At 43.6% G+C, this 15,153-nt stretch overlaps 1 long non-coding RNA gene across 1 annotated transcript in view; it reads right to left on the reverse strand.

The window, feature by feature from the left end:
* LOC143930339 (uncharacterized) overlaps window positions 1-15,153 on the reverse strand; it is an 892,155-nt gene that overhangs the window by 292,683 nt on the left and 584,319 nt on the right. The gene's annotated exons all lie outside the window — the stretch shown is intronic.

The raw sequence follows: 15,153 nt of genomic DNA on the forward strand, positions 1-15,153 counted from the left end.
AGTGGTTTTTCCCTTATTAACACCCATTGTCACTATAAACACCAACTGGTATTGATCATTGAAAGCTACACATTGTTGCGTATAAAACCTTTTTACTCCATACACATTTACATGTGCGTTGTAAAACCTTTTTTTTTAAAGTAACAAATTTAGAGTTATCTAAAATTTTTTTTGTTTTTTAGGTTACATAAACAGCCATGTTTCAAAACCTAACATACACAACTCTGGAACTTACAAAGTTCAACATTGAAAAAACTTTAAGGCAGGATCAGACATTATATTGTCCAAAATGTGTGGATCTTGCCTTCAACAGATGGGTCACCCCTGTAAAAGACAAATTTTGAAGATGCTCACAAATTGGGCGTCAAAGTGGGGATTTCCATCCTTATCCCGTGCATGATTCAATACGTGCTATCTCCCATCATGGGGGATCAATGGACATGTTTTGGGGGTGCAAACACTTCCTCTCTCCTACTTGAGCTTCAAGGAAGGGGTTGCAGGCACAAAATGCGTACATTGATATCCCCTGATGGCAGATAGCACATGTTGACACGATGTGTGCATTTTCAAAATTTGGCTCATAAAATGTTTCCAAAATGTAAAAATTAAAAATAAAAAATGGTGCCAGGTTTTTGGGAAATTAGATTCTTCCGAGGACATCAATCGTGTTCTTACGTTTTTGTTCAATCTCCAGAGCTTTTTGTTTTAAGAAGCCTAAATCCCGACTACACCACATTATGTCCTGGATTAGGCTTTGGGCACTGTCACTGGTGAAATTATGAGATTGTTTTTCCACAACCTGTACATCACCTAAAAATAAAAATACACACCATGTATTATAAATATGCAGGCATACATCTGTGTTGTCAGACACTCACCTGTTGTGGTGACAATCTCAGCCACCTCTCCTTCCTCCACATCCTCAGGTTGTGACCTCTTTTCCCGAGTCTTTGCTCCCCTATGAGAATGAAACAAAAGGTATACTTAGCACACAGATATTTGAGTGGGGTACAATTGTCTGTTTGGGCAGAGTTCCAAGCTGAAAACATGATTTATTCCCTTATTAAAGCTGGAATACTTACCTTTTTTTGGAGTTTCACACCTGGAGACACCCCAAATATCCTTTGGAGTACCTGTGTGGGAAACCCTAAAAATTTAATTCTTGTGTCCCACACTAGTGTCTAGATGTGTAAAGAGCTGCTGAGAGTCCTTTCCTTACATTACACTGAATCTTGTTTGCTATTCCTTCTAGGTTTAAACACATCTATACAACGATGTCCTAAACTTCTTTGAAAATAAAAATTTGCATGACCAAATGTATTTAATCCTGTATCTGGGAAAAACATTGTATTTATTTGGCAAACGAACAATGTTTACTACGACCGATTATTGTGCCCATGAACATGAAAGTAGCCATTTTAAAATGTCCAACAGTAAAGAAAAGCACATGATGCAACATGCAAGCAATAATTAATAAAAGGAAAACATGACAAATACTTTTTCGAAGAACTTTCTTGATCTTTCTGTACTGATCCTGCTCCCTTAATTTGAGGTTTGACCAGCGTTTCCTCAGTTGATCCTTGGATCGTCGTACCCCAAAATTCCTGTGCAGACTTTTCAACTTATATTTATGATCTTGGCCTTGCTCCTATTTGGTTTTGGGTACAGACCATAGTTCCCGTCATAGTCGTTCCTCCTCAAGATGTGGACCATCTCCAACATCTCACCAAAGGACATATTGGAGGCCAAAATCTCCTCCTGGATCGTGACGCTCCGGGCTTTCCTCCTCCTCATTACTACTATTATGTACCTGTTATGTCTCCGCCAATTTCCTCTCCCGCTGTGATGAAAAAGACGGGGTGAGGAATATTCTAGAAGGAACGTCAGGGGCGAGTGATGCGGGCGGTGTTTCACGCATGTGCAGTGTATATACAGCTAACATGCGTGTGTCGTAGCTACGTTCTGTGTGTGGAGGAAGGAGGAATGGAAGTGACGAACGTTATAAGGAAGGTAAGATTTTAACTTGGGACATAAGCAGCCTATACTGAATCTAGATTGAGGCCTATATCGGGATAAGATTAGCCTGAGATGACTGTGTTTGTTTTTTGTTTGGTCTTGCAGAGAAAATGTATCCATTTAAAGATCAAGAATTCCTGAGTGAATTCCTTGATAAATATCGAGATGTGAGAAATTTACGGGCGGTGAAAAAACAGTTATATCACAATAAAGCAGCTAGGAAGGCATTGCTGGAGAAACTGCTTGAATTTGTAAAGACCCGGGCCCCAATGCAGACATGAGGTTTCTGGAAAGTAAAATTGGTAGCTTGAGAAGCACCTATAGGAAGAAGTATCTGAGGGTCCAGAAGTCTCTGAGGTCCGGAGCAGCAGTAGAGGACGTCTATGTACCCAGTCTGTGGTACTACAACAGGATACGTTTTCTGGATGACCAGATTGAAGCCAGGGAATCACTTTAGACTCTTCCGGCACCCTTTCCCTCCCTATTTTTTATGAAAATGATTGTTGTTAACTAGATATTATTATTGATAACAAATGAATTATTTAACGAAAAGGGTTTGACATATCAATAGACAGTAAGGGATAAAAAAGATTGTGCCAAAAATGAAAAATGCTGGGTTCAGAATGATAGTCTTTTCTATTTATTAAAATTCAATTTGCAACAGTCATGAGCTGAAAATTGTGTGTGTTTGATGAACAAAAAACTAAAACTAAGTCCCTTTTTCATACACAGGAAGACCTCAGCCAGGACGAGGCTCTGGCAAGTGGCACACAGGAGGAGGCGGGGGAAGTGGCACACAGGAGGAGGCAGGGGTAAGTGTCAGCCAGGAGGTGGCGGGCCCAGTCACACCCAATCCCAGGTGCCTCCCCTCCGCCTTCCACCCAAAAGGCCCAGGAGTTTGCCCAAAGTTTTTCCATCAAAAAATTGAGAGCATGCTCTCAAATTTTTGCTGGCGGAAATTTGGTCAGCTAATACACATGGTCGCATTTTCCGATGAAGCTTTTCATCGGTCTTTTGCTGGCCGAAATTCCGATCATGTGTACGCGGCATGAGCCTCAGATTTTTATTTTAATATTGGTTGTATCTGAGATATCACTTTGACTACAGTAGTCAAAGAGATCTTCTCAGATTCAACCAATAATAAAAGGCTGTGGGCAGCCAATCAGAGGCTCAAGCTGTAAATAATGAGGAGCCCTTCTATACAGCAGAGCAGGCAGTCATTAACCACTTTCAGACCGGACCATTTTGCTGGCTTAAGACCAGATCACTTTTTGCGATTCGGCACTGCGTCTCTTTAACTGACAATTGCGTGGTCATGCGACGTGGCTCCCAAACAAAATTGACGTCCTTTTTTTCCCACAAATAGAGCTTTCTTTTGGTGGTATTTGATCCCCCCTGCGGTTTTTATTTTTTGCACTATAAACAAAAAAAGAGTGACAATTAAAAAAAAATGCATTATTTTTTTACTTTTTGCTATAATAAATATCCCCCAAAAATATATAAAAAAAATGTTTTTTCCTCAGTTTAGGCCGATGCGTATTCTTCTACATATTTTTGGTAAAAAAATCGCAATAAACGATTATTGATTGGTTTGCGCAAAATTTATAGCGTTTACAAAATAGGGGATAGTTTTATGGCATATTTGTTAATATATATATATTTTTTTTACTAGTAATGGGGGTGATCAGCGATCTTTATTGTGACTGCGACATTATGGCGGACACATCGGACATTTTAGGCACATTTTTGGGATCATTGTCATTTATACAGCAATCAGTGCTATACAAATGCATGTATAAATGACACTGGCAGTTAAGGGTTTACCCAGGGGATGGCAGTGTAGGGTAAGTGTGTCCTAGGGGCGTGTTACTAACTGAGGGGGTGTGGCTGTGTGTTAGTGAACACTGATCTCTGCTCCAATCACAGAAATCAGAGATCAGTGTCACTTGTTGCTAGGCAGAACGGGGAGATGCTGTTTACTGCCGCATCTCCCCGTTCAGCCTCCCCGTGAGACGATCGCCATTATCCCCACGGCAATCGAGTCCGCGGGATCCGCGACCAGACTAACGGGGGGTCCCGACCGGCACACACGCGTGCTTCCGGCAGCGCTCACGCAATGGCAGGGTGGCAATTTCAAATGGATGTACCTGTACGCCAATTTGCCTTTCTACCGACGTACATCGTTGTGCGCCGGTCAGGAAGTGGTTAATAACCATGATATAAAGTAGGAGGAATTAAAAAGACACACAGGGATGGGAGGAGGGGTGTCCCTTCTTTCCTCATATTTTTTTTACTCTCTCATCTGGAGCCATACAATTTCCAGTGCAAAATATATATAACAATATAATGGAAAAAATTAAGCGGTATTAAACTCAAAACCAAAAATGTTATATATTACAGCTTACCAATACTTAGGTGTGGTGGCTGCATTTATTTTCTTTTTTTTAGGCTTTTTATTTTCTGTTTTCCCCTGGTGATCTGGTCAGTAACACGCCTTTTGTATTAGAGTGTCCCCACTCTGGATGAAGGAGAAACGGACACCTTTGGACAGCAGTCTGAGGGGCAGGGGGTGTTAGATATACTAGCAGACTTAGGTACACTAAACAATATTTTTTCCCCTTTTGTGATAAAGGTGTTACATAAATGAATGAAAACTGATCATTGTAAGCACTCCTGTCAGCGTTAACTGGTTTGTCTCAACTCTAATTGCTACATCTGCTGGACAGCTGGTTTTAAAAAAAAAAAAAAAACAGACTTACTGGCAGGATCACCAAGAAAGGCTAAACAAGAAAATGAATGTAACCATCACATCTAAGAATTGGTATGCTGCAATATAATAAATGTTTACTTTGGGGTTTAATACTGCTTTAAGTGGATAAAGTTTTTCTATTATCAAATTTTTAGGAAAGTTGAGATGCCTGAGCTATTTCCAGTACTGGCAGGGAGAGAGGGGGGGGGGGCAGAGAGATTGAGGGAAGCAGGGAGAGAGGGGGACAGGAAGAGAAAGAGAGAGGAGGGGCGGCAGAGAAAGATTGAAGGTATGGAGAGAAAGAGAGCAGGCAGGGAGAGAGAGATTGAGGGAGGCAGGGAGAAAGAGATTGTAGGGGTGAGGGAGAGAGAGAGAGGGCAGAGAGAGAGATTGAGGGTATGGAGAGAAAGAGAGGGGGCAGGGAGAGAGAGATTGGGGGGGGGGGCAGGGACAGATATTGAGGGAGGCAAGGAGAGAGAGATAGAGAGAAGGGGCAGGGAGAGAGAGGGGTGGAGAGAGAGATTGAGGGGGGCAGGGAGAGAGATGGGTGGAGAGAGAGTGATTGAGGGGGGCAGGGAGAGAGAAGGGTGGAGAGAGAGTGATTGAGGGGGGCAGGGAGAGAGTGATTGAGGGGGCAGGGAGAGAGAGGAGTGGAGAGAGATTGATTGAGGGGGCAGGGAGAGAGAGGGGTGGAGAGAGTGATTGAGGGGGGCACGGAGAGAGAGGGGTGGAGAGAGTGATTGAGGGGGGCATGGAGAGCGTGATTGAGGGGAACAGTGAGAGAGTGACAGAGGGGGGCAGGGAGAGAGTGATTGAGGGGGTCAGGGAGATAGTTATTGAGGGGGCAAGGAAAGAGTGATTGAGGGGGGAAGGGAGAGGGTAATTGAGGGGGCAGGGAGAGAGTGATTGAGGGGGGCAGGGAGAGAGTGATTGAGGGGGGCAGGGAGAGAGTTATTCAGGGGGACAGGGAGAGAGTGATTGAGGGGGCAGGGAGAGAGTGGTGGAGAGAGAGTGATTGAGGGGGGCAGGGAGAGAGAGGGGTGGAGAGAGAGTGATTGAGGGGGGCAGGGAGAGAGTGGGGTGGAGAGTGATTGAGGGGGCAGGGAGAGAGTGATTGAGACGGGCAGGAAGAGAGTGATTGAGGGGAGCAGAGGGAGAGTGATTGAATTGCTCTTGTCTCCCAGCTCTGCTGATCCTCTACCACTCAGTCCTCTCTCTCCATTCTCCGCTCACCTTCTGCTATAGCGTTCCCATGTTACACATCTTGTGTGCCATCTGCTAGTTGCTCCAGCCTGGACCCTGCTCACCTTCCTGCTGCTCCATGCTGCACACCAAATGTGACATCTACACCAGACACTTCCAGAATATATACTAAGTGGAAATTACTGCTGATGATGTCTTTCTTGTTTGTTTGTTAGTTTCCCAGTGTATTCTGGGATATCTCATACGTGAAATACCTCCAAAACAAAGTGAAACTAATGCTAAATAAATGCCTCTTAAAAGCTTCAGGTGCTGTAAAAATATGTTGTGACTTCAGTGCACTTCTCTGCACAGTAAACCATTCCTCATGGATGCATATACTGTATGTGGCTGCTCAGCATTAAAGCATGCCCACCCAGTGTCGGCATATATGTGTTCGGCTTGTGGGAACTGGTTAAAACAGTAAATACAATGAAACAATGTAGTATTGCATTGTATTTACTCAATGACACTTGTGGACTGTTTTCAAGTGTCATGCTAGGCAGCTGGATTTTGACAGCCATTCCTGCTGTGTAATACATAGCAATTCCAGAATTCCGAATCAAGATGACAGCAGGCAAGTTCTGGTAATAGCACTGGGGGAACGGTGGTAGGAGGAGAAGAGCTGAATGAGAGAAATACTTCCAGCAATTACCATATTTATCGGCGTATAACACTCAGGGGAAAATCATGGGTGCGTGTTATACGCCTATCCCCACTGATTCCCCGCAAATTCCCCCGCCGATTATGAGCGGAGCAGCGAGCGCCACCTATATATACACATAGCCAAGTATACTCAGCTAGGCTCCGCTCCGCTCACAGTCACGCCCAGTCCCGCCCTATGATGGACATAACAAAGGGACTGGGCGTGACTGTGAGCGGAGCTGGGAGGAGCCGAGCCTAGCCGAGTACACTCGGCTATGTGTATATCGGCGGCGTTTGGCTCCTCTCGGCTCCGCTCACAGTCACGCCCAGAGGAGAGAGTGAGAGGAGCCAAGATTCACAGGACTGGCTCTGTGTATCTAGGCGGCGCCATATTTAAACATGAAGTGGCACTGACAAGGCATCAATATCACTGGACAAGGCTGCAAATGACACTGATAAGGCTGCATTGATGGCCATTTAAATGTCATTTTTTTCCTTAAAATTCCCTCCTAAACATGGGGTACGTGTTATACGCTGGCACGTGTTATACACCGATAAATACAGTAATTATGGGTGTTTGGTTAAGGTGGCCAGTTAATATACAGTACATAAAAAGTTGGTGTGTACTCAGCGCCTATTACAAACACTAAAAAATCAGACAAAGCTGCTCCCTTAAATTAGTATTAATAATACTCAAACATGTGTTTGTGCAATGTGCAGAGGGCGCTTTGTAATACTAAGTGGTGATATAAATGTGTATAAACCAATAAAAAATACCATATAATAATATATTACAAAATACAATATGGTGAAACTAATTAAAATTCATGCATGTGATATAGATATTTGCTCATAACAATCTATTGACATTACAGCCAAAAGTGATTCCTTGTATATAAGTAGTCCCAAACAAAAGTTCATAGTGATCTATAAAAATTCTTCTGTGCAGATAGTCTTCCAGAGAAATAGTGAGTATTCCTTCACCAAACACTGTAAAAACACCCCACACGTTTTAGGTAAATAATATGTTTAAAAGAGAAATTTGACTCTGACCTTTAATTAAAAAGAAAGTCAAAATAAGATTTGGCAGGATAATACCTGCTACATTGATGTAACCTGGAGATATATGGAACTCTTCCTCCTCAGAGATTATGCATGGGATATGTAAAAGAAATGATGGAAACCCATAGCATAATCCTTTTTATTAAAATGTAATAAAAAAATACAATAGCCGAGTGGCCGCTTACATGAACTCTGTGCCCCCCCCCCCACCCCACCCCAAAGCACCTTGTCCCCATGTTGATGAGGACAAGGGCCTCTTCCCGACAACCCTGGCCATTGGTTTTAACATTAGATCTAACATAATTTCAGAAATATTTCACATAAAAATAGAGATATTAGGTGGTACATAAGGTGTTACATAAGGACAGGTTAGCCCCCCCACATGCAATTTTCTGGCCAAATAATTCAGGCTAATAGATATTCATTAGATCCGGTAAGATCAAGTGTTTTTAACGTTAGATCTCACATAATTTCAGAGCTATTCCAAATAAAAATAGAGATATTAGGTGGTACATAAGGACGGGTTAGCCCCCCCACATGCAATTTTCTTGCCAAAAATCATCTAGCCTAATAGATATTCATTAGATCTGGTAAGATCAAGTGCTATTAACGTTAGATCTCACATAATTTCAGAGATATTAAAGTAGAGATATTAGGTGGTATAGCACCCCACCTAACCCATCACGACTGGCGTAAAAGTGTATCTCGTATGGCTTGGTTGGATCTTCATAGGCCAGGACTGGAGCGGTTCTTAGGCTTCACTTCAGCTGCCTAACACTTCTTCACACTTCGGAGTCCATTGTTCCTGAATGGACTCTCTGGATTTTCTGGGCCCTCCAGCTGGTCTGACAGGCTTTGCCAGATCAGGGTCAGCATCTTAGCGAATCCCTTGACAAATCTTGTGTAATAAGAGCAGAATCCCCTAAATGACCAAAGCTCAGTCACCTTGGTAGGCCTCAGCCAGGAGGTGACAGCTTCCAGCTTCTGGGGGTCGGTGGCCACTTTGGAAGACACAATATGGCCAAGGTAGTTGACTGAGGGTTGATAAAACTCGCACTTTTCCAGAGACAGCTTAAACTCCCTCATCATGCAGTCTCTTCAGGATGCTCTTCATGTGCTTCCAGGGTCTTGCCAAAAACTATTATGTCGTCTAAGTACACCAACACCTCGATCAGTTTCATGTCACCCACGGTCTTCTCCATTAGCCCCTTGGAAGGTGGCTGGGACACCAGACAGGCCTTTTATTGCATATGGTTGAATTCAAACATCCCCTCCGGGGTAATGAAAATGGTCTTCTCCCGATCCTCAGTGTGCATGGGGATTTGGTAATACAGACTCTTCAAATCCAGCATGCTGAACCATATTGCTCCTGACAGGCTCTGCAAGGCATCTTCTATCCTTGGGGTGGTATAGTGGTCGGGAATGGTAATTCGGTTCAGTGTCCGGTAGTCAATACACAGCCTCAGTGACCCATTCTTCTTCCATACCACCACTATTGGGGAAGCATATGGACTTTGGGACTCTCGGACGATACCTGCCCTCTTCAACTCTTGGAGAATGCAGCCTGAGTCTTGGCCCTTTCTTTCCATTCAGGCAAAAGAAGAGTATTCTTTGGATAGAATTCCTTCACAGAGATCCCATCCTTTGCTCCCCCTACTAAATCAGACGGCAGGGCTGGGTGGCTGAATTTACTTGTCCCAGCAACATCTGAGCCAACACCTTCACTGGTGAGACTGTTATGTTGCAGACACTAACCAAGATCTTCCTGTGACTTCTTTGCAACCCTTTGGTTGAGACAACCTCGGGAATTATCTCGACTCCCATGTCTTCTCTCTGTCTGTCTGCTTCAAGGACAATGAAAGGGCCTGGTTGCTTCCAATTTAGCTTGACAGATGCTAGGCCACTTTACAGGGCTGTAACACTTTCTCACACTGGTCCAAGAGCCAGCTCTTTCCCACTCTTTTAACTGGGGCCTTCTGTTCTTGTACCAGGCGCTGGTAGACTTGTCTCAGCATGGGGTGGACACTTGAAGTTGAAGTGCTCGGCTCCAGAACAAGAGGTGTCAACAGCCTTCTGACAAGATCAGTATTGGTCCCTATGCTGAGAGAACTCTTACTGGCCCCTGGTGGATGAGGACAGACCACTACCAGAGTGTCAAAAGTCTCGACAGCCATGGAGGCATCGAAGGTCAGCTTGATCAGTAGATAGCCATCATAGGGGAAGTTCTGAGTCAAAATGCCTCATATCTCCAGCTCTTCCAACTTCTGCAATGGCAGGTGCTTGAGGTGCCTGTCATAGAAGTCTCTGTAGAGAAGGGTCACTTAAGCTCCAGTACATAGAAGGGCCTTGGTGTAGACTCCCTTTACTTGGATGGGAACAACAGGAGAAGGTCCCACCAGCTTGTCAGGGAGCATCGAGGAAGTGGCAGCCCTGGCCTGTTCAGTGGTTTGTATCCACATTCCTCTCTTGCAGAGATTCTGATGAGGCTTAAGTCTACGCTAAGTTCTGGGAGTCTGGTGTGCATCGACTCTCCGATGGCAGGAAGCATGTGTCACAAGAAACGTAACACTGGGTTGCTTGGAGGAAACAACGTGGGGGGGGGACCTCTGTAAGGGTTTGGACTTCCGCTGCTGTCTCTTCACGTCATTGGTTTTGGAGCCAGTTACCGTAGATGGGCACACAGTTGGCTCCTTCACCAGGGCCCTCCGAAGTTTCCCTCTGTGCTTCAGGCTTCACTGGGCTTGGACACAACTGTCGATTAATGTCCCACTTAATTTCAGCATACCTCTGTATGCTCAATAGCTCTCCTCACTGGTACATGTGAAAATGCTCATAATCGGCTCCGATATAGACACTATCATGGATATCCGTGCATCGCTACCAAATATCCATAATATCCCTGTAATTATGCATAATCAAACATTGAAACCACTTGATCTTACCAAATCTAATGAATATTATTTAGTCGGGATGATTTTTGGCCAGAAAATTTGATAAGAAGGGGCCAGCCCCCCTCATTAATCACTTAATAAGTCTCTAATTATGTGAGATCTAATCTCATCCTTATATACCACCACCTAATATCTCTATTTTTATGTGGAATATCTCTGAAATTATGTGAGATCTAACGTTAAAACCACTTGATCTTACTGGATCGAATTAATATCTATTAGACTGAATGATTTTTGGGCAGAAAATTGCAAGTGGGGAGGCTAACCCGTCCTTATGTACCACCTAATATCTCTAATTTTATGTGGAATATCTCTGAAATTATGTGAGATCTAAATTAAACCACTTTACCTTACTGGATCTAATGAATATCTATTAGCCTGAATGATTTTTGGCCAGAAAATTTGATAAGGGGGGCAAACCCTTCCTTATGTACCACCTAATACCTAAAATTTTATGTAGAATATCTCTGAAATGATGTGAGATCTAACGTTAAAACCATTGATGTTACCGGATCTAATGAATATCTATTAGCCTGAATGATTTTTGGTCAGAAAATCACATGGGGGGGGGGGCTAACCTGCCCTTATGTACCACCTAATTTCTCTATTTTTATGTGGAATATCTCTGAAATTATGTTAGATCTAACATTAACCACTTAAGCCCCGGATCATTTGGCTGGCCAAAGCCCAGACCACTTTTTTGCGATTCGGCACTGACAATTTGTGCGGTCGTGTGACGTGGCTCCCAAACAAAATTGAAGTCCTTTTTTTCCCACAAATAGAGCTTTCTTTTGGTGGTATTTGATCACCTTCTGCGTTTTTTTTTTTTTTTGCGCTATAAACAAAAAAAGAGCGTCAATTTTGAATAAAACACATTATTTTTAACTTTTTGCTAAAATATATATCCCCAAAAATATATATAAAAACCTTTTTTTTTCCTCAGTTTAGGCCGATACGTATTCTTCTACATATTTTTGGTTAAAAAAAACAAAAAAAAAACGCAATAAGCGTTTATTGATTGGTTTGCGCAAATGTTATAGCGTCTACAAAATAGGGGATAGATTTATGGCATTTTATTAATATTTTTTACTAGTAATGGCAAAGATCTAATGTTAAAACCACTTGATCTTACCGGATCTAATGAATATCTATTAGCCTGAATGATTTTTGCCCATAAAATTTGATAAGGGGGGGCAGGCCCCCTCATTAATCACTTAATAAGTCTCTAATCATATGAGATCTAACGTTAAAACCACTTGATCTTACCGCATCTAACAAATAGCTTCCAAAATAGCTAATTGTTTTTCAATTTTTTGATAAGGGGGGCTGATGACGGGTTAGATCCCCCCAGCAAATAACTGTTACTATTGCTTCTTCTGTGTGAGATCTAACGCAAACAACGGTTGATCTAACCTAATCTTCAAAAGATCTAACAAACTGCATAGGATTTTTTCAAAAATTCTGATATGGGGGTGCTAACACAGCAGAGGTCGTAGACCTGTCTGAGAGAGGACCAGATCATTCTTGAATGCAGTTTCACTTTCACTTACGTTTCCTGCCCATGTCTACCCTATGATTGGACAATCAAAGGTAAAGCAGCAGAATAATAGCTCATCTTTCTATCACTCCTTTCTTAGCATCTCTTGCACTGTAACGCACCTAATTTTTTTCCATCTGCTGCTTGTCCTCCCTTAGTCTTAGCTCTGCTGTAAATGGAGACTCATACTGTGTCAAATTCAGGTACTTATGCTGCTTGCATTAAAGTGGGTTGTAAACCTAGTTATACCACTTGTACCTACAGGTAAGCCTATAATAATACTTACCTGTAGGTACTGTAAATATTTCCTAAACCTGCACGGTTTAGGAGATATTTACCATATCCGCTTGTGCCGACGTCATTGGCACATGCGCACTGATGAAACGGCCTGCTCGTGACACTTATTCAGGGTGTGAGGGGTTAGCTCGGCAGCGGGTGTGTGTGACCCCCTGGATGGGTTCACAACACAAAGTCAGGCACAGCAGACAGCGGTGTAGGTTAAAAAAAACAAAAGATCCGGTTTATTTATGCTACATGCAGTGATACATATAACAGCCAAACAAAATAAAACATGAAAATAAATCCTGGTCAGCTTGACCTCTAACTACACACGTAGACTCCCTGTCTAACAACTGGGTGCAGCCTTGTGCTGTACCAGTCCCTGCCTTTGTTGTAAAGGTTTTGCCACACAGGCGTTAACTCACCGCACAGTACAGGTGACACACTCCCCAGTCTATACAACACAAAACTGGTTCCAGGATGGAGCATCTCCCTAAGCATGCTGAGGTTTTTTGTAGAGGTCTTAATGAGCCCACTTACTACAGCTGGGCTCATTAACTCTTCCCCTCTAATTGTAAAAGTCTGCATAAAGCCTGAATCTAGGACACACATATTTCCCATCCTGGATACAACCAGGTGATTTTACCTGCGTGCTGCCACATACCCCCCCCTCTTGTTTCAACCTTGGGGTTGTAACACAAGCAGCCAGACACGCATGTATCCGAGACAAAGCATCCACATTCCCCATTTTAACACCAGGGCGATGCTTAACTGTAAAGTTAAATTCCTGTAGGGCCAGGAACCACCTATTTACCCTTCTATTGGTCTCCTTGTTCTGAGCAATCCACTTTAAAGGAGCGTGATCAGTCACCAGGTCAAAGTGCCTACCTAGCAGATAGTACCGAAGGGAATCTAGAGCCCACTTCACTGCTAAACATTCCTTCTCAATCGTGGAGTAATTTACCTCATGGGACTTTAACTTCCTGCTGAGGTAAATGACTGGGTGCTCTTCCCCGTTCCAGACCTGGGATAACACTGCTCCTAACCCAACGTCTGATGCATCAGTTTGTACCACAAAGTCCTTAGAGAAGTCTGGTGAGTACAACACTGGCTGGCTACATAAGGCTGTTTTTAAGGACTGAAATGCTTCCTCAGCCTCTGGGGACCATTTAACCATAACCGACTCTTTCCCTTTTGTCAGGTTGGTGAGGGGCACAGCCTGAGAAGCAAAATGGGGAATGAATCGTCGATAATAGCCAGCGATTCCCAGAAAGGCTCGTACCTGTTTCTTGCTGTTGGGACGTGGCCAACTCTGTATGGCCTCGACTTTATTGACTTGGGGTTTTATCACCCCTCTCCCAATAGTGTACCCAAGATATTTGGCCTCCTCTTGTCCAATGGTACACTTCTTTGGATTGGCCGTAAACCCAGCTTCCCGGATAGAGTCTAGGACTGCTTGTACTTTTGGCAAATGTGAGACCCAGTCTGTGCTATGGATAATCACATCATCCAGGTAAGCTGCAGCATATTTCTGATGGGGCCTCAGAATCTTATCCATTTTCCGCTGGAATGTTGCCGGTGCATTCTGTAACCCAAACGGCATTCTCTTATATTGGAATGCCCCATCTGGGGTTACAAACGCAGTTTTCTCCTTGGCCGACTCGGCCAGGGGAATTTGCCAATACCCTTTGGTGAGATCAAGAGTTGTCATATATCGGGCTGTTCCCAGCCGGTCAATCAACTCATCTATACGCGGCATGGGGTAGGTGTCAAATTTTGTAACTTTATTTAATTGTCGAAAATCGTTACAAAACCGCCAGCTCCCATTAGGTTTGGGCACTAGTACGATAGGACTGGACCAGTCACTCTGGGACTCCTCTATCACACCCAAATCCAACATCCTTTGAACCTCCCCACGTATTGCCTCCCGTCGGGCCTCTGGTATTCTATAAGGTTTTAGTTTTACCCTTTCTCCTGGCGGGGTGATAATGTCATGCTCTACGCCAGATGTTTGTCCCGGAAGCTCAGAGAAAATCTCTTTGTTACGAAGTACAAACTCTTTAACCTCCTGTTGTTGGGCTTTCGATAAGGTGTCTGCTATTCCAACCTCAGGAACTAAGCAATCAGGCTGTACTTGTGACAAAGTCTCTGCGACTAGGGATTCCCTATCCCTCCAGGCTTTCAGCAGATTGACGTGATAGATCTGCTCCGGCTTTCGCCTTCCAGGCTGTCTAACCCTGTAGTTCACCTCACTAATTTTTTCAATTACTTCATATGGACCTTGCCATTTGGCCAGAAATTTGCTTTCAACCGTAGGGACTAGCACCAAGACCCTATCCCCCGGGGAAAAAGTACGTGTCTTGGCCCCACGGTTGTACACTCTCTGCTGTGCTAACTGCGCTTGGGTTAAATGTTCCTTTACAATTGGCATTACCTGTGCAATTCTATCTTGCATCAGGGCAACATGCTCAATCACACTCCTGTGAGGAGAACTCTCATTTTCCCAAGTTTCCTTGGCGATATCCAGCAGCCCTCTTGGGTGTCTCCCATAGAGCAACTCGAAGGGTGAGAAACCCGTAGAGGATTGGGGTACCTCCCTAATGGCAAACATCAGATAGGGTATTAGACAATCCCAATTCTTTCCATCTCTATCCACCACCTTCTTTAACATTTGT

Source organism: Lithobates pipiens, unplaced genomic scaffold (genome assembly GCF_037356315.1).
Source record: "Lithobates pipiens isolate NorthernLeopardFrog02 unplaced genomic scaffold, aLitPip1_a1.2 Scaffold_25, whole genome shotgun sequence".
NCBI lineage: Eukaryota > Metazoa > Chordata > Amphibia > Anura > Ranidae > Lithobates > Lithobates pipiens.